A 23957-nucleotide genomic window follows, 5' to 3' on the forward strand; every position below is an offset into this window, starting at 1 on the left:
ACTTGGGGAGCCTGTCACAGCTCAGCAGCTAACGGATTTACTACGATGCCTAGACAACCGTAACTCTTTAGTTTCCTGACTCCCTCTGCTTATTAAATGAAATTCAACATAACTACCCTTTGTTAAATTAACTGGTAGTTAGAACAGTTGCTCTTAACTTGCAAGTAAAGTACTTCTATTCTGTAGTGCCAGTCCAGGTCACTACAGATTCCCCCTTGCTAAAATAACAGCTATCCTCTGCGTTTCTTCTACAAGTCCGAAGGTCAGTTTGGATTGACAGCTTGATCTTGAAGCTTGATATTAAAGAACAAATTTGTTTGCTTTTCCCGGAAGAATAGATTGAGCTAAGGCAGGACCCTAAGCCTCAAATTGCTATGGGGTCTATGCATTCTACTTCTCCCCAAAGACTACATTATGCATTTACATTTCTAGCATAAAATATAGTATACATATTAAACAAACTGTCCGCTGAACAACCTCGAAAGGAAGGAAATTAGTCAAGTCAGAAATCCATTAATGCTAGTGATGAGGTAGTCTGAAAGAAAGGATTAGTTAAGGCAACAAAGTAACAAAAAGGATAATCAACAATTTAATTGAAAAAGTTCTTCAAGTAGTCTCTTGGGGTGTAAACGTAAGAACATGGTCTATGAGTAGTCTCTCAAGATAAAAGTCTCAATATTTATGAGCTCAACGAGAAAACAAATTATAATCCAAAGGAAGAAACAGAAAAAAACATGCCAAAAAATAAATAACTCAAGAACAAAAACAAACTCCACTAGGAAAAGTGAAAACATAAACAGTTACTTGCGATATCGAGCTGGTAGCTGTCCTCTGGTGCTCCTGGTCCACCATCTGGTGGGCATCACTGGAGTTGCTGGGAGTCTTCTCTGGGGTGTAGGTGTAGGGCCAGTAGGAACGAGTTGTGGACTTGGCTGGTAATTGGTACCATAAAGCGGGGCATCAGAAACCAAGTACTTGGATCATTATGGTCAAAGACTGAAGGGACTGAATTGTCGGTATCCAGAGTAAGGTCCAGTTCTCCATTGGCCACATTGGGTTCACTGTCAGAGTCTTTTTAAGGTGGGAGTTGTAAAGAACACAGTTTAAGTCTGTTCCGATGTACAATATTGGATGACTGATTCTTCTGTCCAATATAATACACTTCTTTATCTGCGTAGGGTTTGGACAAAACTATGTAAGGCTGTTGCTCCCAGATAGAGTCTAATTTTCCACTTCATGAAAGTTTCTTTAGCCAGGCTTGATAATGAATGTTTATTGTGGTAGCTTTAGCATTTTTGTCAAAGTCACTTCGCTGTTTCTGATGAACTTCTTTCATGCGGGCATTAACAATTTCCTGGGATTCTTGAAGTCTTCTTTGATGCTCTTGTACCCAATCAGTGGCTGGCAAAGGGTTAACTTCATATGTGGGTTGTATTCCAGGGGGTAGAGCTGCGAGTAACTTGCCTGGCCAGCCAAACATTAAGTAGTATAGAGTGTACCCAGTAGAACAGTGCGGTGTGTTGTTGTAAGTCAATATCAGCTCTGGTAGGAGTGCTGGCCAGTTGGCTCTTTCGTCAGCAGGACTTGTTCTCTACAATCCAAGAATAGTTTGATTGGCTTTCTCGCAAAGGTCAATTTCCTTGAGGATGGTAGGCAGTGGTTCTCATTGTCTTACAACCATACATTTGACATAACTCGTGGAACAGTTGGGATTCAAAAGCCACACCTCTGTCACACAGGATCTTCTCTGGACAGCCATAGTGAATTAGGAAATTTTTCCAAACCAGCTGGGCAGTGGTTTTTGCAGTCAAGTCCTTCACGGGGACGGCAATGGTGTATTTTGTATAGTAATCGATCATGGTGAAAACATAGTTGTAACCAGTTCTGCTGGGCTCAGTCTTTAGATGGTCAATGACAAGAATCTTGATGGGACATGTGGGTTTGATGGGATGTAGAGGAGCTTTTTGGTCTGCTTTGATTCTTCTTATGGTTTCACAGACTGTCCAATCTTGGCATCATTTCTCGATGTCAGCTCTCATGTCAATCCAATAGAAACGTCTACAAATAGTGGCTTCAGTCTTTTGTATACCAAAGTGTCCTGATTGGTCATGATAAGCGGTCAGAATCATACTTGCATCTTGTCGGGGGAATCAATATTGTTGCACTCGGTGACCGGTAACAGGATCAATAGAATTTCGACAAAACATATTTCTTTTGAGGAACAATCTCTTTCTTTGTCGCCATAGTCGCTGTAGTTCTGGATCTGGATGGCCTTGTCTAATCCTTCTCGGTGTGTTACCTGAAGAAAGGTAGTCTAGGAGTTCACCGAAGATTCGACTTTCTGTTTGCAGAGTGAACCACTGTTGATCTTCTTTCTGTATTGCTGGTAAGGTGTCTTTGGCTTGAAGAGTGCTTAGACGAGCAGTTTTCGCACCGAAATCGGGTCATTCTATTTTTGTCCTCTGCACAGTCTCTAGTGTAAGGCAAACGGGATAAGGCATTGGCATTAACGTTACGTTTTGCAGTGCGGAATTTGATTGTGAAGTTGAAATTGGCAAGACAGGAGACCCACCATTGCTGTAAGGCACCCAATTTGGCAATTTTCAGGTGAGCTTGGGGGTTGTTGTCAGTGAAGGCCACAAAGGTAGCCGAAGCAAGATAGTCTTTAAATCTCACGGTGATGGGCCAAACCAGCACCAGGAATTCCAACTTGAAGGCACTGAGGGACCAACTGGCGAAGGCAATGACTCTTTCTTGCCCGTCTTGCACTTGGCTGAGTTCTGCACCTAAACCCTGGAGACTAGCAGCAGTGTACAGGTGAAATGGCAAACTGTAGTTAATAAGCTTAAATAGGAGGGGTAGTTTCTCTTTAAGAACCTGGAAAGCCTGTTCCTTAGTAAAGTATTTAAATTGCTATTTTTGAGGAAAGTTTTAACAATATGCATGCTTTTTTCATCTTTTTTAACTGTTGCAACACTTTTGTCTGGGTCTGCCAAAACCATATTGGGTGTATTATAGCTTTAGCACTAAGCTGAAGACTCTTTGGGAGTCGGGCTGTGTTCATAGTAGTGCTAACAGGGATGTAACTATAGGGGGTAGAAAGGTAGCATTCATCTGAGGGGGCCCAAAAGACCTCTCTCTGCCTTATAAGAAGGTATCAGTATTATAAATGGCACATAATAGGTGGAGCCCCCTGTTACATAATGTATTTTGCACGTGCTCATACCATTCCATACCCACTCTGGCAACCAAGGGCATACATTTATGTCCTTGATTGTTAAAAGGATTGTCCGGTTGTAAGCATTTATGGATTCAGACACTTGGGGCCTCGCTGGTCAGCTGTTCTCTGGGCTGGTGCACTTGTGCATGCTGCTAATTTCTGCTAGAAGCAGATAGCTCCATCCCACTGCAGTGGCCCACTGAAGTGAATGAGAACTTGGACTGCAATAACAAGCCAGGCCACTGCAGTGGAAATGGAGCTTTCTGCTTCCAGCAGAAATTAGCTCCATGCTTGAGTGCAATGGTTTTATGACTAGCTGTTTGATGGGGGCTCCACCTGCTTGGGACCCACACTAATCTGCTATTGATGGTCTATCCTGAGAATAGGCTATCAATAGTTTACAGCTGGACAACCCCTTTTAAAGGGAATCTGTCAGATTGTCCAAACTGCAGGTATCATGTTATAGAGCAGGAGGAGCTGAGCAGATTGATATATAGTTTTGTGGGGAAACATTCAGTAGGACTTGTATTTTATTTATTTGTATTTTTGCTTGTTCTGAGCTGAACAGTCCAATGGGCGGAGCTATCAGTGATTGACAGCTTTCCTGGCATGTACAGACATACACAGCTGTCAATCACTGATAGCTCCGCCCATTGGACTGTTCAGCTCAGAACAAGCAGAGATATAAATGAATAAAATACAAGTTATACTCAATCGTCTCCCATAAAAGTATATATCGATCTGCTCCGCTCCTCCTGCTCTATAACATGATGCCTGCAGAATGGACTGCATTTTCAAGCTAACAGGTTCCCTTTAGGGGTTAAAGAGGTTGGCCCATCAACAAGATTTATCACCTATCCACAAAATAGGTGATACATATATAAACCCCGGGGGTCTGACCGCTGGGTCCCTCACTGAGCACTCAAATGGGTTCCTTAGTCCTCTGTGTTTATGATTCTGGGGTCACGCATGTGTGCTACCATCCCATTCACTGTCTATATAATACTGAAGAAGATGGCTTAACACAGCATTCCAAGACCACCATTTGCCAGTCTAATGAGTTTTATTGCACTACTCTGTTGGGTATCATATATAGGGCATGTATACTTGTATTGTCAATGGAAAATGCTCTCTGCAGCTTCCTACAAGATGAGGTCAACATTTTGCTTTCCAGAAAACACATAGTGAAAATGTCACGAGATAAACAATTACCCTTTGAAAAAGTTTACTTGGCCAAGTCCCCATTTGGCAAGGGAGAAGTTGGAACAGTCCTGGTTGGCTTAATGAACGGTAAATCTGCAGGTGGATAAAGCATCAACAATTATCGAATGTTTGTGCCTGCTGCCAGACTCCGCATCTCAGCATGAAAAAGTGTTTTATAAGTCCCGACATCTGTTTAACACACCGAACAGCTGTCTCACTCTTCCTCCATGAAGTGTAGACAGGACATGATAGGCTCTTCATATGTTATAACATGCCAACACAGGGCTCCATCCAGCCTCTATCAGCCTATACCATGCTCTATCAGCCTCTACATTGCAGTACCTAGTTGCCTATAGTCTAGAAAGAATTTGAGTCTCCTCCAGAACTTGCTAACAGTTATGTCCCATGTCAGAAATTTCCAAATACAGTATATCACTTTGCAGCCAATTGTATAGTGACCATCACTCCATGGCCAGTGCAGTATTGACATCACCTGCTGCCCCAGGCTTTGAATGTACGGCACTTAGTCGCTTGCCAATTTTCTGAAAACATTTTCAATGTGTGTTTTGAAACATCACATTTTATTTACTGAATACTTTTTAAATGATGGCATCTACCTGTCATGTTAGACCATGCTTCAATATATCTGGCAATACATCTTTTTTTCCCTCCGGCATTGTAGTGAAGCACCGGAGGGAAACCAATGCAAAATTGATCCCATAATTTTCTATGGAGTAGTTCATGGCAACAACAAAAGGAGAAAAGCCGGCTCCTTAAAAACACTTCTATTCTTCTTTAATTACAAAAAAATCATAAAATTATAAATGATGGGTACCGCGTGATACTAAGCCAACGGCGGACGTGTTTCGAAGGCAACTGCCTTCTTGATCACAGCTAGCAGACTGATATGGTACTTACCCTTATAAACAACTAGCTGATGTACCCGGCTTTGCCCAAGTTAATTTGGTACTGGTGTTTATCTGGTGTTCACACGTAAAATCTTAAGAAGTTGTGGTTACTTTAGAGATACCGAGGAAAAAAATATGTTCACCATTTTGCATAGTTCTTTGCGTTATCCAGGAAACACCACGTGGAGGTAACCATGCGACGTTTGCTTCATATAAAATGACATCGGGAAGTGAGAGAATTAGATTCCATACGTAAAATTTGGACGCTAATTCTTTTGCGCTTAGAATTGAATAATCGAGTTGGGACCCATTAACTTTTCCTATTTATGACATAATCAATGCTCGTGCCAAATTTTAAGTTTCTATGACATCGGGAAGTGAGAGAATTAGATTCCGTATGTAAAATTTGGATGCTATTTCTTTTGCGCTAGAATTAAATAATCGAGTTGGGACCCATTAACGTTTCCTATTTATGACATAATCAATGCTCATGCCAAATTTTAGGTTTCTATGACATTGGGAAGTGAGAGAATTAGATTCCGTACGTAAAATTTGGATGCTAGTTCTTTTGCACTAGAAGTGAATGATCAAGTTGGGACCTCTTTACTTTTCCTATTTTGGACATAATCTATGCTTGTGCCAAATTTCATGTTTCTACGACATCGGGAAGTTGGAGAATTAGTGGCGAGTCAGTCAGTCAGTGAGTGAGTCAGTCAGTGAGGGCTTTTGTCTTTATATATATAGATTATGGACCAATCATTATGCATTTAAATCATATGTGCACATTTCCACAAACTTGATAGCAACACCCAGCATTTCCCTAGTGATGGAAATAGAAAAACATTTAGATTAGAGATGAGCGAGCATACTCGATAAGGCAAACTACTCGAGCGAGTAGTGCCTTATTCGAGTACCTGCCCGCTCGTCTCTAAAGATTCATTCAGGTGCTAGCGGGGGGTGGGGAGCGGCGGGGGAGAGCGGGGAGGAACGGAGGGGAGATCTCTTTCTCCCTCTCTCCCCCCCGCTCCCCCCTGCTCACCGCCGCAACTCACCTGTCATCCGCGCCGGCACCCGAATCTTTAGAGACGAGCGGGCAGGTATTCGAATAAGGCACTACTCGCTCGAGTAGTTTGCCTTATCGAGTATGCTCGCTCATCTCTAATTTAGATAGCTGCCATAAAGGAGGTGTCTGGTTTGGACAGTGCTTTCAGGTCATGTGACGTGATAATGGGGTCTAATTTCTGATGCCACCCGCAATAAGAATTCTTTACATGGAAATCATTGGATGCCAGGAGATGGTAATTTTATCTGACACACTTCTCAATCTTTTTCCTGTTGATCTGCATGGTACTATACCAGTGCCAGTACAATTAGGGGGTCTCAGTTTGATATGGCCTTAGCTTTGTTCTGTATATTACACTCCAGAGAGCCTAAATGGCAATAGTCATTAAACAGGCTGTACAGAATTTGGAAAAACATGCCTGCTTTTTTCTATAAATAATGCCCCACCCATGAGATGTGATTGGTATTGAAGCTTGGCTCTATTGAAGTGAATGGGGCTACAAAGCCAATCTGCATCCTATGGGCAGGTGTGGTGCTGGTTCTTAAAGAAAGAAGCCATATTTTGTTAAACTTGTATAATCCCTTTAAGTCAACATCTTGAATATCATCTTCTCATGCATCAAGGGGGATATCAAAAATGAGCGAGTGCAAAAGGACCCATAGTGCTACTTCTATGTGCTACAGTATTTATAAGAATGTATAAAATATTCCATTAACTCAAATTTGGACTATTGGTTCAATTTCCCCATATACCCCAATGCTGGGTATGTTATTGATACATGAGTAGGGCTTATCTGGTTCATATCATGGTACAGCTATAATGAGTTTCTGTCTTGAGAGTGTTAGATGGCTCCATTGAATGCTCTTAAAGTTTTTTACAGTCACAAAACTTGTTTGTGTTTAGAATTACTTAGCAGGAATACAAACCCAAGCAATACATGATCTATAAGAATTATGGCTGAGCCAAACACTTCTGGTCTTTGCCTAAAGTCTCATGTCTCCAAGTGACATGACCAAGATTAGACTTGTCAAGGGCGGCTGCTTCCTAACAACATACCTCACACTTGGCCTTAGCCGGTAGCTTTGCCCTGTGGATCGTGATGTGTTGTCTGATGGACTATTAAGCTCATTGGAGATCAGCCAAGAGCCCTCTGTCCATGGCTGACAAACTGAGAGAGAAGTGAGAAATAAATACAACAGGACATTTCTGCAGCCAGACCATACTGTAGAAATAGTCTTCATAAATCTTCACACCCTTCATGGTCATTGACATTTTATTCCTTCTGTTTCTATATCTTTAAAGTTTCCACCAAGATACAGATGTAGAAAAGTTTAACTTAACTTTGATATTGTGCTGCAATAAGATTTTTAAACCCAAGGAAAGCTATTGAAAAGCTATTGAAAAGGGCAAATAAACTGGCAGAGAACTTTTTCTTAAGGGAGCCTTTACACGGGATGACAGTCATCCTAAGACTTATGGCTCATGTGGTTTCACACAGGAGTGATAGTCTTTAAAGGGGTTTTGTCATTAAAAAAAATTATCTAAACTTACCTATTCCTTCCCTGTCTGTCTCCTTATCACATCTTCTCCTGGTTGAGCTTCTCCAGTGCCCCAGGTCAGCTCACTGCAGGCTGGGACCAGCTTGTTATGAAGGCTGGTTATCACAAACTCCTTCCGGCTGGGTCAGTGAAGCTCACATCCCTGTGCTGTAGCTTCACTGCCTAGGAAGGAATTGTAATCTATTTCAGAGACAGCTCGCATGAGCAATCTCTGAAGAAGATAGGCAGTCCTCCTGCTGGCCTGTGAGCTGTGACATAACATACATTGGAAGGCTGCCAACTAAATGTACGTAACCTCACAGGAAGGAGAAGAATCAGGCAGCTGGAGGTGAAGTGACCCCTGGACTGCAGGAGACAGGAGAAGATAGGTGAGGTGAAGATCTGGTAAGTAGACTGACAGGGGAGGAATAGATAAGTATAGCATTTTTCTTTTTTAGTGACAGAACCCCTTTAAGTGAATGGAGGTGGAGCACCCTGTAGATCTCTTCTGGCCGCCCGCCTCCATTCACTGTGAACAGGCAGTCATTCTAAGATGACTGCCTGTTTACACTGAGCGAGAACTCACTCACTAGTTGCGTTGTTTCATTAAGCTAAAAAGACGTGACTACTGAATAAGGGGGTACGATTTAAACTAAAATGAAGATTTGGACAGCGCCTTTAAGGTCAGGGGTTAATTTTTCTTAGAGATGAGGAAAGAACGTTGCAAGACTCCTTTTACACCAAACAATTTCTTCTAGATGATGAACACCAATTCAGTTGACACTCACCCACTTGGCCTTTACACAGGTCAAATCAGACTCTACTAGGTGGGATGATTTCTCCATATAAAGATTCACCATTGAAGGCAGCGCATCTCCTATTTACAAGAGGGATAATGTGCTGCCAATAACGATGGGTTTTGTGCTACATAAAAGATGGGATTTCCCGATGAACAAGTGTTTGCTCATTCATCAGGTAATTGGTGGTACATTCAGTTAAATGTTTGGGCAAGCACTGGTGCCCAGTGATTGGCCCATGTAAAATGAGTTGTTCAGTTGTAAACTATCAATGGTCTATTTAAAGGATAGGCTATCAATGGTAGATCAGCAGGAGGCTGCAGCCTGGAACCTCAGACAATCAACTAGTACACTTCTGCACTGAGTTACCTTCTGCAGGAAGAAGACAGCTCCATCCCCACTGCAGTGTTGAGACTTGCTATTACAAGTAAAGATCCAATTGAAGTTGATCAGAAAAGGTCCCGGGCGATAGACCCCTGTTGATCTACTATTGTTGGCCAATCCTAAGGATGGACCATCAGTAGTTTACAACTGGACAACCCCTTTAAGACATGGAAGAGATAAGATTGTGGTATTCAAGGGATAATACTGTATACACAGCAGATCTCTAAGGGCATTACTATAGGATTGCGAATATGTTATGGTCAATATTATACTGCTCGCACTATATTGTATCCAGTTTAGATAATGCTCTGTGAGCTAAGGTACTTTTACACAGGACGACTGTTGGACACAGAAGCTTCTGAAGTCAACCCAGCAACTGTGCTTTATCACAGCAGCAATCAATAGTCATTCAGTGAACGGAGGTGGCACATGCCAGAGGTCGTTTCCAGACACTCGCCTCTGTTTACTGTGAACAGGCAGCGCCACCTATTGGATGGCAGCATTCCTTCAAATCAATGTGACTTTTTAACAAGTCTTAACAATGATTGGGAATAGAAAACCAAGCCAGAATCCATACACAGACTGCTGTTTCAGGGTTTTTGCCCCTCATCAGTGTGCAGTAGGTTTCTGACTTTGCTGGTGAGAGGCCTGCGATGGAGATGAGGGAAAGTGTCATCTCTCCTTAAGTGGAGCACCCAAAAAGTGTGTGGAGACACTTAAGGGGTGAGTGGCTTGGGGAATGGTATAGTTTCTTCCCAAGTAGAGCACCCAAAAGGGGTGTGGGACACCTAGAAGGTGAGTAAGAAGACTTATAAGGCCATGAAAGCTCCTCGGGGTAATTTATGCAAATAAGGAAGATGGAACTAATACCTCTGCAGTGCCACCTATTGGATGGCAACATTCCTTCAAATCAATGTGACTTTTTAACAAGTCTTAACAATGATTGGGAATAGGGACACACCAACGCTGTGATTTAAAATACTATGTGTTTTTGATTTCCCCGTAAAGTTATGCAGTTTATTTCACAATTGCGCACCCTCATAGACTCCTATAGTCCCTTTGGTGCACAACTGCGCATCAAAATAGAGCATGTTGCTTTTTTTTGCGCAAGCGAAATGCGCACACAAAAGGGAAAACGAACCCATTGAAAACAATGGATTCTACTCTGTGCATTGTGTAAGCAAATTTTGTGCATACAAAAACGTGCGCAAAGGCGATCGTGTGAAGCCGCCCTTATACTCACTCACTCAATTTTTCAGCGTATTTACACACCATAAGCCTCATAAAAGAATAGCCTTTTAATCCATGGAAGAGGTGTGTAGCACTTAGGTGCAAAAAGTATAGTACTATGAGCAGACTAGTCTACCTCATCCAACCTCTAAATAGGTCACGCAGAGTCATGCGCAATTGTGCATACGCTCAAGTGAAGCCGCGCTCACTCTGGAGTCTGGGCTGTTTAGCTCACAGAGCATTGTCTAGACTGGATACAACCCTGTCCACTTCTGCACTGAGAGCACGACTGGCTGTGTGTGGCCTCGTTACTTGTTAGCTGGTCACCACCGCTTTATGATTAGCAAGAAACAGAGCAAATAATCCATATATCATTCCGAAGCTCATTCTATTTTATGAACATGTGAATGAATCTGGAAACCTCAGGCAGTGGGAATAATGAAGTGACGCGAGTCGTGCTGCGCCCAATGTAAACATTTGGATGGTAAATAATTGATGCCCGCCGCCACCGCATGCCTCCTTCTATTCAGTAGTAGTGAGAACAGTTAACTTAATTCCTCTAATTAATTATGTTGTACATGAGCGTTCGTCTTCTCAGGGTATTATTGTTTCATTCAAAAAAAAAAGTACTTTGACAGAAAACGCTGCGAAAATCCAAACACTCTCAGAAATTGAAAAGGTTTCTGTTGTTTAATTAATTCAGAAAGTAGCACAAGAAATGAGAACGATCCAACAGAAGGAGACGTCATAGTCAGCAGATTGTGGGTTGTGCTCGGTATTAGGCCACTTTCAGATTAGCGGATTTTTGCTCCATATTAGGTCCATGTTGAGGGGATTGTAATATGGAGCTATAAGTCTCTAGGGCTAATCACATGGCTGTACAGATAGTCCCCTACTTGCAAACGTTTGAATTACGAACTTCGCAAGATGCGAACAATCTGCCCTGCACAGTATGATGTAATGCTATGGCATTATATCATTCTATGCAGGGAACAGACAGGCTTCTATCAAGCTTGTCCGGTCAGATCGCGGGACGCTGTGCGGTTGCTAGGCCGCTGGAAGCCTTCTGAAAGGCCCTATGGCTGGCTATGCAGAGTGCCTATTAAGCCATGCAATTGATAGGCGCTCTGCATAGACAGCCCTGGGGCCTTTTAGAAGGCCCCCCGCTGCCTAGCAACCGCATAGCGTCCCGCGATCTTATCGCGGATTGCCATACGGGCAGGGGCGTAACTATAGAGGGTGCAGGGGATGCGGATGCACCCGGGCCCAGGAGCCTTAGGGGGCCCATGAGGCCTCTCTTCTCCATATTGGGAGCCCAGTACTATGAATAAAACATTATAGTTGGGGGCCCTGTTACAGGTTTTGCATTGGGGCCCAGAAGCTTCAAGTTATGTGTGCAGCAAGGTTTAGGTATGGGTACGGGTACAGATAGAGGGGGGGGCCCCAGCTCACATTTTGCATCAGGGCCCCTGAGCCTTTAGTTACGCCCCTCCGTATGGGACACCCGAATGTCGGGTGCCGACTGTTTCTTACAGCGGACACATGGCGGCAGCAGTTCCGACAAGCCGCGCCGTTTGTCGGAACTGTTAACGCTTTAGATACCACTGACAGTGGCATTTAAAGTGTTAACAGTCCCGGAGATTTTAAATTTCCCGGACCCTCCGTAGCTTCTGCGCTTGCGTTTGCCATTTTGCCAACATGTGCATGCGCCGAAGTTGGCTAAAAGGTCAATGGATAAAGCTCCCATCGGGGGACACCGCCGGAGGCCTTAGGCCTCCTGCAGATGTGCGGGTCAGACCCCGCATGCGGGATTCCTGCAGCAGAGTACCTGTCCGGTGGCTTCTGCACACGCTGCGGATCTTCCGGCTGGCACTCCGTTGCGCATGCACAATAGCCGTCGACACTACAGGGGTGACACATATCCTGCAATACTTCCGCAGTACTTACTGATTCTGATTCCCTATAAATAGCTTGTCCTGAAGATCAGGTGTTGTATTCCTCAATCTGCATTGACACACTGAAAATATCTGCATGATGACTTTGACCTTCACTTCACCTTCAGACTGAATATTCTAAATGCAACTTTTCTGCTTCATTGAGAGAACATTCCTAATTCTTGAGAACACTGACTGATTTCACTATTATCTCAGCAACCTTTCCAACTCCATCAAATCCACTGAAGGATATCCCATCTCATCTAAATATAGTAGGGCACCATCAATAATATTGCCTTGGCTTTTCTTCCAGACAACAATATGAAAATGTAGAGAAAAATATGTCCATGGATCTAAAAAGTATAATTTTTTATCACAAGCCTTCAGCTGACTTTAAATTATTTCCAAGAAGATAAATCTGTGATAATTTCAGGCTCTCTATAAGAGTTGAGAAATCGTTCTCATTCATCAAAAACCTCCTGTTTACTAGCCTAAGAGAAAAGGTAGAGGAGAAGGAAGGAGAGGAGGAGGAGATGAAACTGTAGTGCCTTCACTTCAGTCTATTTGAGAGACTTGTGCTGTGAGAGGGGAGGAGGGAGTATAGCTGTGGTCTGTGAGACTCATTCTGTGAGAGGGGAGGAGGGAGTACAGTGTCTTTGAGACTCATGCTGTGAGAGGGGAGGAGGAAGTATAGCTGTGGTCTCTGAGACTCATGCTGTGAGAGGGGAGAAGGGAGTATAACTGCAGTGTCTTTGAGACTCATGCTGTGAGAGGAGAGGAGGGAGTATAGTTGCAGTGTCTTTGAGACTCACACTGTGAGAGGGGAGGAGAGAGTATAGCTGTAGTGTCTTTGAGACTCCTGTTGTGAGAGGGGAGGAGGGAGTATAGTTGCACTGTCTTTGAGACTTATGCTGTGAGAGGGGAGTATTGCTGCAGTGTCTTTGAGACTCATGCTGTGAGAGGGAAGGAGGGAGTGTAGCTGCAGTGTCTTTGAGACTCATGCTGTGAGAGGGGAGGGGAAGCAGCAGAGCAGAGACATTTGATTGGCTATATATAGTACACAGTAAATCTCTACAGCTCAACACCACGAAGACACTACCCACTATGCACAATTACAGAGAGAAAATATAGCCATATTAGCTCTCATCAGGATTGTACACAGCTATCCTAGAGTCCCAAATGACAAATCTAGTGGCATGCCTCCAATGTAGGCAGACCACTCCATTGCTATGAGGCCTGTGGGGCCTAAGGTGGAATAGCTCCACCCCTCTCCCACTGCTGATTGGCATCCCCCTTCCACTGAATGTCCAGCAGCACAAGTCTCACTTACTGTACATTCTACCTGGTCTGGATGCTGCTGTCTCAGTCAGCGCAGGCTGCCTCCTCCTTTCTCCAGCATTACTACACTGAGAGCAGGAAGGAGGGGGAGAAGCAGCCTGCACAGACTTAGCAGCGCCCAGACCAGCTAGAATGTAAGTGAGGCGTGATATGATATAGAGAGTGCAGAGATCAGTCATGGCTGGAGGACGTCTTCATGGTGCTTTGGCCCCAGATAAAGAACAACAAATTAAAATAGATATCACCAATCAGAAAAGACGCTATCTGTTGGGAAAACAAAAATAGGCAGCATGCTGTCTCTTTCTGCGAAGTGCGTTTTTTAAAATCTCCCATGTCTCCCTATAGAGCCGGCGTTTTATCGCATTGCAACGCAGCAAGCGTACGTTGCGATGGGATTTTAACATTAGAAAGTCACGTTGACTTTTGCAATAAAAAAATCGTGTGATTTCATCGCGGGCGGCAACAATGCGATGCAAGATTATTCTCTAAGTGCTCCTTCACACTGGCGATCGCCATATCGCTGCGAGAAAAACGCGGCAAAAATCACAATTTTGTTCATGAGATGCTTGAGCATTAGCAATGCTTTTCATCGCAAAAACATCGCTGCCACTTGCGATTTTCTCGTGCGTTTCTTCACACTATTTTTTTTTTTTTTACGAAAAAATCAATAGGACTTTTTAATGTTAAAAACGCATCGCATCGTATAAAGATCGCAAGTTTGTGCTTTGTGATGCAATAAAAAGGAGGCTCCATAGGGAAATATTGGAGATTAAAAAAAAAAAGAAAAATGCAGAAAGATGGAAGTAAGACCTACCCTGAAAATTTGCCATACCCTGATTTTTTTCAGGATTTTTTGTCAGGCTTGAAATATAAGCCCTACCTTGAAAATAAGCCCTAGGTACATTTCATTAAAAAAAAAAAAACACATTACCTAGCGGGTTCAGTCCTTGTCCCTCCTGTTGCTCTCCAGAGCTCCGGGAGGCTTCCTGCAGTCTTTAGCCACCCACAGAAGATCGCTTCCTGGTTATGGGATTCATAAATCCCGCCTCCAGAAAGCAATAGCTCTGATTGGTTCTCAAGCACTTCTCAGCCAAACAATGTAGCGCTCGATGAATTAATGCAATGGCTGTGATTGGTTGATCCAGCGCTGCATTGATTGGCTGAGAAGTGCTCAAGAACCAATCAGAGCCATCGCTTCCTGGAGGCGGAATTTATAAATCCTGTAACCAGGAAGTGATCTTCTGTGGGTGGCCAAGAACTACAGGAAGCCTGCCGGAGCTCTGCATAGCGGAAGGGGGACGACAAGGACCAAGCCTGCTAGGTAAGTACAATAAGACATCCCCTGAAAATAAAACCTAGTGCCTCTTTTGGTGCAAAAATTAATATAAGACAAGTCAGGGTCTTATTTTGGGGAAACCACGGTATATATATATATATATATATATATATACATTGCCACTGATATTATTTTCTTGGTGGGAAGGGCCCAATTCTGAGTTCAATGTCGGCCTCTGGATAAGTTTGCTTAGTTATCCCGCAGAACAAGAGCAGGAGATATAACAGTTCGTAACCGGATATATTTTTCTTCAGGATGATGTCAGGGCTGTGATGGTAGAAACATCGCTGGCCACCAGTTTTCCCCAAAGAGTAATATAGCTAGGAACTGCTAAACATTTGTAATCAACTTGACCAAAGAGCATGAGCCAACTGATAATATCTTCTCCCACATCCACAGCGTAAATTCACCTATGTTGCAGATTTTAACCCTTTAGTGCCTGGCCTATTTTGTTCCCTAATCGCCAAACTCTTTTCTTAGTTTGTTTTTCATCGTCATATTGAAAGTGCCGTAACTTTTTTCCCCTTTGACATAGCCATATAAGGGCTTGTTTTTTGGAGGGACAAGTTGTGTTTTTTAATGGCAGCACTTTGGGGTATGTAGAATCTGTTGCAAATTGTTTAATATTTTTTTTTACTGAAAAAAAGGAAAGCAAACATAAAGGATGCTTCCTTTTTTAAATATGATAGTCAATGGGTGATGGAACACGATGGAAAGGTTTCCTTTACAGATCCTTTTTTAACCCCTTCTCTCGACACAGCGTACATGTACAGTAGTTCTCTCATCACGCTGTACATGTACGGTGCTCAAAAACTGAGCCACCAGTAACTGGAGAAGGATTAAAGCTGTACCCTACTGCCACGTTCTTGCTGCATCCACTAGGATTTAGCTTAATTCTGATCCTGGCAATTTAACCCTTTAGATGCCGCCGTCAATGCAGACAGCGGCATCTAGAGGGTTTGGAGAGGGCTCACCAATCAGTACTTCCACAATCCGACCAAGGCTTGACGATGGATACTATGGGTCTGCCATGTATGGTGGCTTGTAAGGGTCAGTGTCAGGACTCGAACGCAGGAGCTCCTGTACTCTATCTGCTGAGCTATCCAGCCCTTTGGATGGCTCTCCTGCATGACCTTGTCCTTGCTTCCTGCTCCTGATCCAGTTTGATGTTTGGCTCCACCTTGTTCTCGCAGATTAGACATCCTATAAAAGCCTGGCTCTCCCACTTCCATTTTGCATGATTATTGTGTTCCAAAAATGCAACAAAAAACATGAACAACCTAAGGGGCTACAAACACATTTTCACGTAGTCCACGAAATGAGAATATTTGGAAAGCTCACGCCAAGGATTTAGATCATGTATGTAAATTCATTTTACAGCTGTATGTGCAGCGAGCTGAAGTGAGCAGAAGTAACTCAAGTGGGTTTTCTAACTTAAGACTAGTCATGGTGGTGGCTACTCTGCGTAGAGCGATGGTCTCACAGTAAACAGATCACACAAGGGTGGCTGATGTCAGCAACTGGTAATAGTTCAACGTGATGCCAGTGCCTCTGAGTATGGTGTAATGGTGAAATAAAAAGCCCAGACTGAAGAGCTTTTGTAAAAGCGGAGATGCACAGTTTTTACTGACTTTTGCAAATAAACAGGAAATAGCATTCACCTGGCAATTTCAGCAAGCAATAGAAATTCTCAACGATACTTTGCACAGACATGTAACAACAGTATTTGATTCCTTAACTCTCTCTTTAGGTGGATGAGACTGCCAGACTAAGTTATCTGGTTGTTGTATGGGTGGTTATTTGTGGAGGACTGGAGGAGCTAGGCTGGGCTACCGGAGGGCACACTGACTGTTTGCTACGCAGGGACTGGTAAGACTCACGATTACATTGACTACTCTCTGTCCAGCTTCCGCAGGGTCTGCCCTGGCTCTGGTTTCTTCCAGCAGGGTTGAAATAGACTCCGCTCCCCCTTAGGCGTGGTCGAGTCCCGTCCTTCTCTGACTCCTGACTTTCCTCTCTCTCTGCTCTGTCTTTCTGAGCTCCTCGCACTCACCCACTCTCTTCGATTTCTAATCCCTTACTTTTCCTTCCTGCTGCCTCACTCCCTCTACCACACCCTGGCTTTTTCCCGGGCTCTGCACGACTCCTCCCACTCCAGCAGGAGACTACATGCCAACAACCAATCAGAATTGAACTGTTTCTAGGCAGACTAGCTTTAACCCGTCATGATGGAGAAACAGGGTTTTCTCCCCTAAAGGGTGCCTCCTATGTCCCCTTAAGGGCTCATAGCGAGGTCCCCAGGACTTAGTAAACCATTTGACTATGCCCCTTGTTAACAGAGTTTGTAAATGCAGTTTTGAAAACTTTCAGGGGTCTACTGTTAGAAATGAAGCCATTTATGGTGGTATAGGCCTGTGAATGTCACATCAGAGCCGAATTGGTCCCTTAAAAAATAGATTTTGGATATTTTCACCAAAGTGAGGAAAATTGCTGCCATAATTACACGTTTTCTGGCGTCCAAAACAATTTTTCAAAATAGTACCAACATATAACTCACTTATGGTCAATCTTATTTAACTATTTTGTTTGCTATTATCTGTATTACAAGCAGAAAAATTCAGTGTCTTAAAATTAAAAATTTCCAAAATTTTTCTGCAAATTTAGAATTTTTTTCAAATTAATAAACGCAAAACGTATTGACCAAAATTCCCCTCTAGCGTAAAGTACAATGTGTCAGAATCACTGACATAGGTAACAGCATTCCAAAGTTATTACCACTAAATTGACAAATGTAAGATCTGAAAAATGGGGCCTCGTCAGGAAGGTCAAAACTGGCCGCAGGGGCAAGGGGTTAAATGACCAAAAGGGAAGAAATACTAAATAATTCAATACAAATCCGTTAAAATGGATGTAAATGGGAATAAACTGTTAGAAATCATCCGTTTTTTTGACAAATTTCTATCGGATCCATTAAAAAAATGGGAACTATGGTTTCCATTTCATTCAGCGTTAAATCCGTTTTGCTATCTACTTCATTTAAAAAATAGATCACTTAAAAACGGAAAGCAAAATGCTGATATGAACGAGCTCTAGCTGAAAGCTACGTAAATATAGATGGATTGTTCCTGCATCTGCAATATAAATCAATATCTTTCTCCAGCCACTTTCTATATTGCAGATTGTGGAACAGAAGGGAGGGAAATACTTGATCGCAGTGTGGGATTTAATTATGAACACAATGTATTTTGGTACAACATTTCCACTTAGCTCTTGTAGCCAATCAGGTGCTTGCTGTGATTTCCTAATATGCTCTTGATTGAGAGAAGCAACATGCTGCTTGGTTAATATTCAGTATTCTTTAAGCATCTACATGCTGCGCTGGACAGCTTCAAATGCAAATCAGCATCACATTGTACTATTCAAAGGCATTTATACCATAAAGCAGGGGTGTCAAACTCATTTTCACCGAAGGCCACATCAGCTTTATAGTTGCCTTTAAAGGGCCAATTCTAATTGTAAGACTGTATAGTAATAGGGCCCCCATAGTGTCCCCAGTAGTAATAATGCCCCCATAGTGACCCCAGTAATAATAGTGACCCCCATAGTGCCCCCAGTAGTAATAGTGCCCCTATAGTGACTCCAGTAGTAATAGTGCCCCCATAGTGACTCCAGTAGTAATAGTGCCCCCACAGTGTCCCCAGTAGTAATAGTGCCCCCATAGTGATCCCAGTAGTAATAGTGTCTCCAGTAGTAATAGCACCCCCATAGTTACTCCAGTTATAATAGTGACCCATATAGTGGCCCCAGTAGTAAAAGTGCCCTCCTATAGTGGCCCCAGTAATAATAGAACTCCCATAGTGATTCCAGTAATAATAGTGACCCCCATAGAGGCCCCAGTAGCAATAGTGCCCTTCAATTGTGGCCCCAGTAGCAAGTGACCCCCACTTTGGCCCTAGTAATAATAATGGCCCCAATAGTAATAGCGCCCCCATAGTGATCCCAATAATAATCGTGACCACCATAGTGGCCACAGAAGTAATAGAATCCTCCATAGTGGCCCGGTAGTAATAGTGACCCTCATAGTGGCCCCAGTAGCAATAGTAACCCCACTGTGGTCCTCAGTAGTAACAGTGAACCCCAAAGTGGCTTCAGTGGTAATAGTGTTCCCTATATTGGCCCCAGTAGTAATAGTGTCCCCTATATTGGCCCTAGTGGTAATAAGTGACCCCCATAGTTGTCGCAATAGTAACAATGACCCCCACTATTGGCTTCTGGCCGGCAGCAGCCCTACAGGCATTCCACTCACCTAGCCTGCAGCATTGGTCCGGCAGTGGCAGCTGCTGATGACTCTATGATCGCTGCCCTCTCTCCTAGGTACCTGCGCTGTGTACAGGACAGTGCACACAGGCACCCGTGGAAAAAGATCAGCAGTCACAGACTCTGCGCTGCCGCTGCAAGAACATAGCTGCAGGCTGGGTGAATGGAATGCATGTTAGGTTGCTGCACATCTGGTGGACCACATAAAATGAGGCAGCAGATAGATTTCGGCTCGTGGGCCTTATGTTTGACATGTATGCCATAAATGGAGGCTATAAGAATTTGGGGATCCAACTCAAGTTAGTACCGTTTATTGTATGGACCTGTATAGGGTGCTTACTTTTGATCAGTATAGTATACCAAAGAGGAAAAAAACAAGGATACATACCGGTTGATGCTCACGGCAGGATTGGTAGAGACCAACAGGGGGTTGCTATTACTACCGCGACAACTATGGAGGCCACTCAATCACTTTTTCAACTTACTATATCACATTCTTTTACAGTACATAGTTGGGTCATAGTCACCACCAATTCCAATTTGCCTGGGCTGTCCCTATATTTAGGCCTGGTAAATTTTTGTCCCAGGCCCTGTCCTGCAGGAGCAAATATAGGAGGGAGATGGAGGTACTGTTCCTTTGTCACAGGTAATGGTATGCTACACAGGTTTCAGAATACAATGCAGACGACAGAGTTACAAACATTAGGCAATATTTAAGGACTAGGAAATGTAGGTGGATTACAGTATAGAGCTAAATGCGCAATTGAACTTTACACTAGCTATGGTTAACTAAGCTGTAAGTTAGGGCTACTTGGGATACAATATGAAATAACAGCAGTAACAGTAAAAGAAATAGCTATAATATTATAGATGCAGCGATCAGTCCTGGTGTACAAAGAAATAAATGTGGAACTTGTCACAGTCTCATTTAATAGGACTAGTAATTATTTGGAAATTAATAGTACCAGTGTTTCTGGTGGCACAATGCACTACACAGCTCTGCTACATGCACATCACATACAGCTCTGCTACATGCACATCACACACAGCTCTACTACATATACGTCACACACACAGCTCTGCTACGTAGCTTTCGCATATGAGCTGCACGAGACGTACAAACGTCAGCTTGTGGCTGAGGTGAAATTTTGGCTTGCCGCTGTGTCAGGTAAGCTGCATGGGCTTCACAGCGGAATAAAGTTATCATGTCATTTTTGTTGCAGTTCCTGCGCCATAGAAACAAGACGCACTGAAAAATGGCGGAATCTTGTTTTTTTTTTTTTTTTTTCATTTTACTACACTTAGAATTTTGTTAAAGTTTTTCAGTACATTATATGGTACATTAAATAGCCCCACTGAAAAATACAACTCATCCCGCAAAAAACAAGCCCTCATACGGCGACGTCGATGGATAAATAAAGGAGTTACATTTTTTTTTTTAAAAAAAGGGGAGGAAAAAACGAAAATGGAAAAATACAAAGAGCCGCGTCCTTAAGGGGTTAATGCCATTCACACCGGGCACTGCTGCATGTATGTAAAAAAAACACTAAAGCAATGGCAAGCAATTCGAATAAACCCCCGGAGTGGCATTAAAATGCCTAATTAGGGCGAGCTGTCTTCTTTTCCCAGCATTGTACGCAGGGTAGCTCCCTTCCCCTCCCTTTTTTTCAGCTGCCATAGAAGTCTATGGGAGTTTTCTGCGTAACACGACGAAAAATAGAACAAGATCTATTTTTTCATGCACCACATAAAATATACGGACAAAAAAAGATTGAGTAGGTCCGTATGTATGGGGTGTCTGAATAAGCCCTGAAACTTGCATGTAGGATCACAAGCTCATACTATAGAGACATTAGTCTGATCTTAATGGCTGGGTTTGCCTATATACCATGCATTTCAAATGGAGGGTTAATCAAACTACTAACAATCACTTGTCCGTCCAATTTGTGTGTGACGTGGGGGTTTTTTGTTTTTGTTTTTTTGCTGCCTGACCTGATCCTCAGCCTGCCTTTTCATTATGAAATAATTTTTGTGTTGTGCCACTAGGGCCAGCGCATTTTTTTTATTTTTCAGGAAACAAAGCTGTACAGAGGCTAACGTTTTGTGGAACAACCTGTTATACTCATTGTTACCATTTTGAGGTATACGTGACTTTTTAAAATTATTTTTATTTTTGTTTTGGGGAAGCAAGATGAACAGAAAATGCTTTTTTTGTCATTTTCTTTTTTTGTACAGAGTTTACTGTGCTAGATAAATAATGTAATATTTTATAGTACAGGTTGTTATTGATGTGGCAATACCAATTATGTGTAGGTTTTTGGGGGGTTTATTTTTTTTCAATATTTAAAGCCTTGTGTAAGGGGAAAAAGTCTTTAAAATTATTTCTGTAAAAACATTTAGATGCCACAGTCAGCAATGACTTCAGTATCTGTAGGGTTAAATAATGTAGAGTAGTGATTAGATGAGCAAGTTCTCATCATTTCACTTCTTTTCTGGGGAAAAAAGACCCCTATATGTGACAATCAGAGAGCAAATATTCTGTCTGATGTGGGGTGATAATATGAACAAAAATTCATGTTCCCTTTTGCCTGGGACAGAGAGAGGAATCTGGGATAATCAGCTCTTCACCCTGGGCCTAAATTCTGGGAGTGATTGTGTATGTTGGTACAACCCCTTTAATTTAATGAAAGCTATATAACGTAAAGTACTTTCTACATATATAATGCAAATAAAATACTTGATTTAGGTTAGCAAAACTCGGAATTGATATGTATGGAAGTAGTACAAGTTGTCCCACATGAAAAAAACACTTCATATGTCGAAAAAAAAATGTACCAAAATCCAAAACGCCAAAATGAAATTCAAAATTATCTTGGTCCTATTGTCCGAGACCTTAAAAAAATTAAACCAGCTGCAAGAAAAGTTATGAAAAAACATACCGATTACTCACTTTTATATCTCCAGCACCCCAGCTCCGATGCTCCGGTATGCATATAATGTGGTATGCAAGCATGTGACTACTGCAGCCAATCACTGCCCTAAGCGGATAGACTAGCATATATGGCATGTGACCCCTAAGGCCAGTGATTGGCTGGAACACTCATGTGGATGAATAGCACATAAAGACTGCAGGAACATAAAGCCTGGCAAGGACCACCAGAGCATCAGTGGTGGAGGGGCAGGTGATATAACAGGTGAGTGCTTCAAGCAGGACCGAGCGCAGATCTATGATATGGGAAAGAGCAGTGGGAAATAAGATGGTAATCATGGTGGCTTTGCTGCTCCTCTAAGACGTGTGGAGAATCGTGGTCTGATGCGGTGCATTATGCATAGTGGTAAATTTGGTAGTTCTTATTGCTCGCTGCCTGCAGGGTCAGCCAGAGTAAGGTGGTGATACCCCAATAGGACGCTACCCACTGAGTCGGGTAGGGGAAGATGTTTTGTTGTCGTGACACCAGTCCTTATGCGGGTAGGGACCCGCTCCGAACAAAATTAATAAAAAATAAAAAGTGGAGAACTAAACAAAAATGGGGATAGTGGTCCTTGCCTTTGGAGCGTGTAGTGTAGTACCTCAGTGCACATGGTGAAGATGGTGTGGATGGTGGGAAGTTACTGCAGGAATCAGGATTTAGTTGGTAAAACACATTAACATGTTATTGGCAGGGAGAGAGTTCTTTTCCTTTGCAGCAGTTACACAACTTGAATTACATTTACTTGAGATTGATGCAGACAACTTGAGATTAGAAAAAAACACTCTGATTAGACTGGAGAGATGAGGGTTGACCCCTGACTTTACACTCCAGCTTTACATCTTTGGTTGGGATTACAAAGAGCTGATTGGTTTCTTGTTTGCTTGCTTGTACTAACTTTTCACTGCAGTTCTCTCCTGGCCAAACTCCTTTTCTTCTTTCTCTCTATGGCCTCCTGCACATGGACGGATATTTGCTGTGGAATCCCAGGTCCGCGTCTGCACCGCGAATGTGCAGCAAATACTGCCTGTTACTTCCTATGAAAATACGCAGTTTCCTACATAAGCGGAAACCAATAGCAATTTCGATTGCGAAGAAAAAATTGCAGCATGCTCTTTTTATACAGGCTTCCAGTGAAGTCAATGAACATTGCAGACAGGTCGCGGATTCCACGTTATCACCTAGTCACCGTGCGGGCAAAAAAACAATACAAAAAATCTGTACTTTGTATGTGCAATGGCAATATGCTGGGTCCATCCGTAGTACAAAAAAGACACCAACAGAGCAGGTAAGCGTGGATGTCATTGCTGCCAGAGCCGGATTCCGCTGCAAGATTCCGTATGCGGAATCTGGCTCTGTCGTGTGCTGAGGACCTATCTCTCTCCACTGCTAACTCTCCCGAACAACTTGTCCTTGGTTAATCACACTTTTGATGTTCCACTTCCCACCACATAGGCTTTCTACTTGTTTCTCCCCAGCCTCTCTTAAGCTTAGCTCTGCACTTGGAAGACTCAGTAAAGATGTTCTCCTGATTTCTTCCCAGTCTCTATCTCAGGCTTCCTTAGACTAGACTCGCATAACTCCACCCACTCTTTACTTTTGTACTGCAACACTAACCCAGCCTATCAAGGCTGTCTACCAATCACAGGCCGCTGCACTTGGCTAACTGCTTTCCTGACTGTAGTTGGGTAACCTGTACTCACCAGGGGCTGGAGAATAG

At 42.9% G+C, this 23957-nt stretch overlaps 1 protein-coding gene across 1 annotated transcript in view; it reads left to right on the plus strand.

The window, feature by feature from the left end:
- Positions 1–23957, plus strand: part of CALCR (calcitonin receptor) — a 301302-nt gene that overhangs the window by 39917 nt on the left and 237428 nt on the right. The window contains exon 2 of the mRNA XM_066584763.1: positions 16702–16820. The gene's annotated coding sequence lies outside the window, so the exon portion shown is untranslated. The remainder of the gene's footprint in view (positions 1–16701; positions 16821–23957) is intronic.

This window comes from Eleutherodactylus coqui, chromosome 12 (assembly GCF_035609145.1).
Source record: "Eleutherodactylus coqui strain aEleCoq1 chromosome 12, aEleCoq1.hap1, whole genome shotgun sequence".
NCBI lineage: Eukaryota > Metazoa > Chordata > Amphibia > Anura > Eleutherodactylidae > Eleutherodactylus > Eleutherodactylus coqui.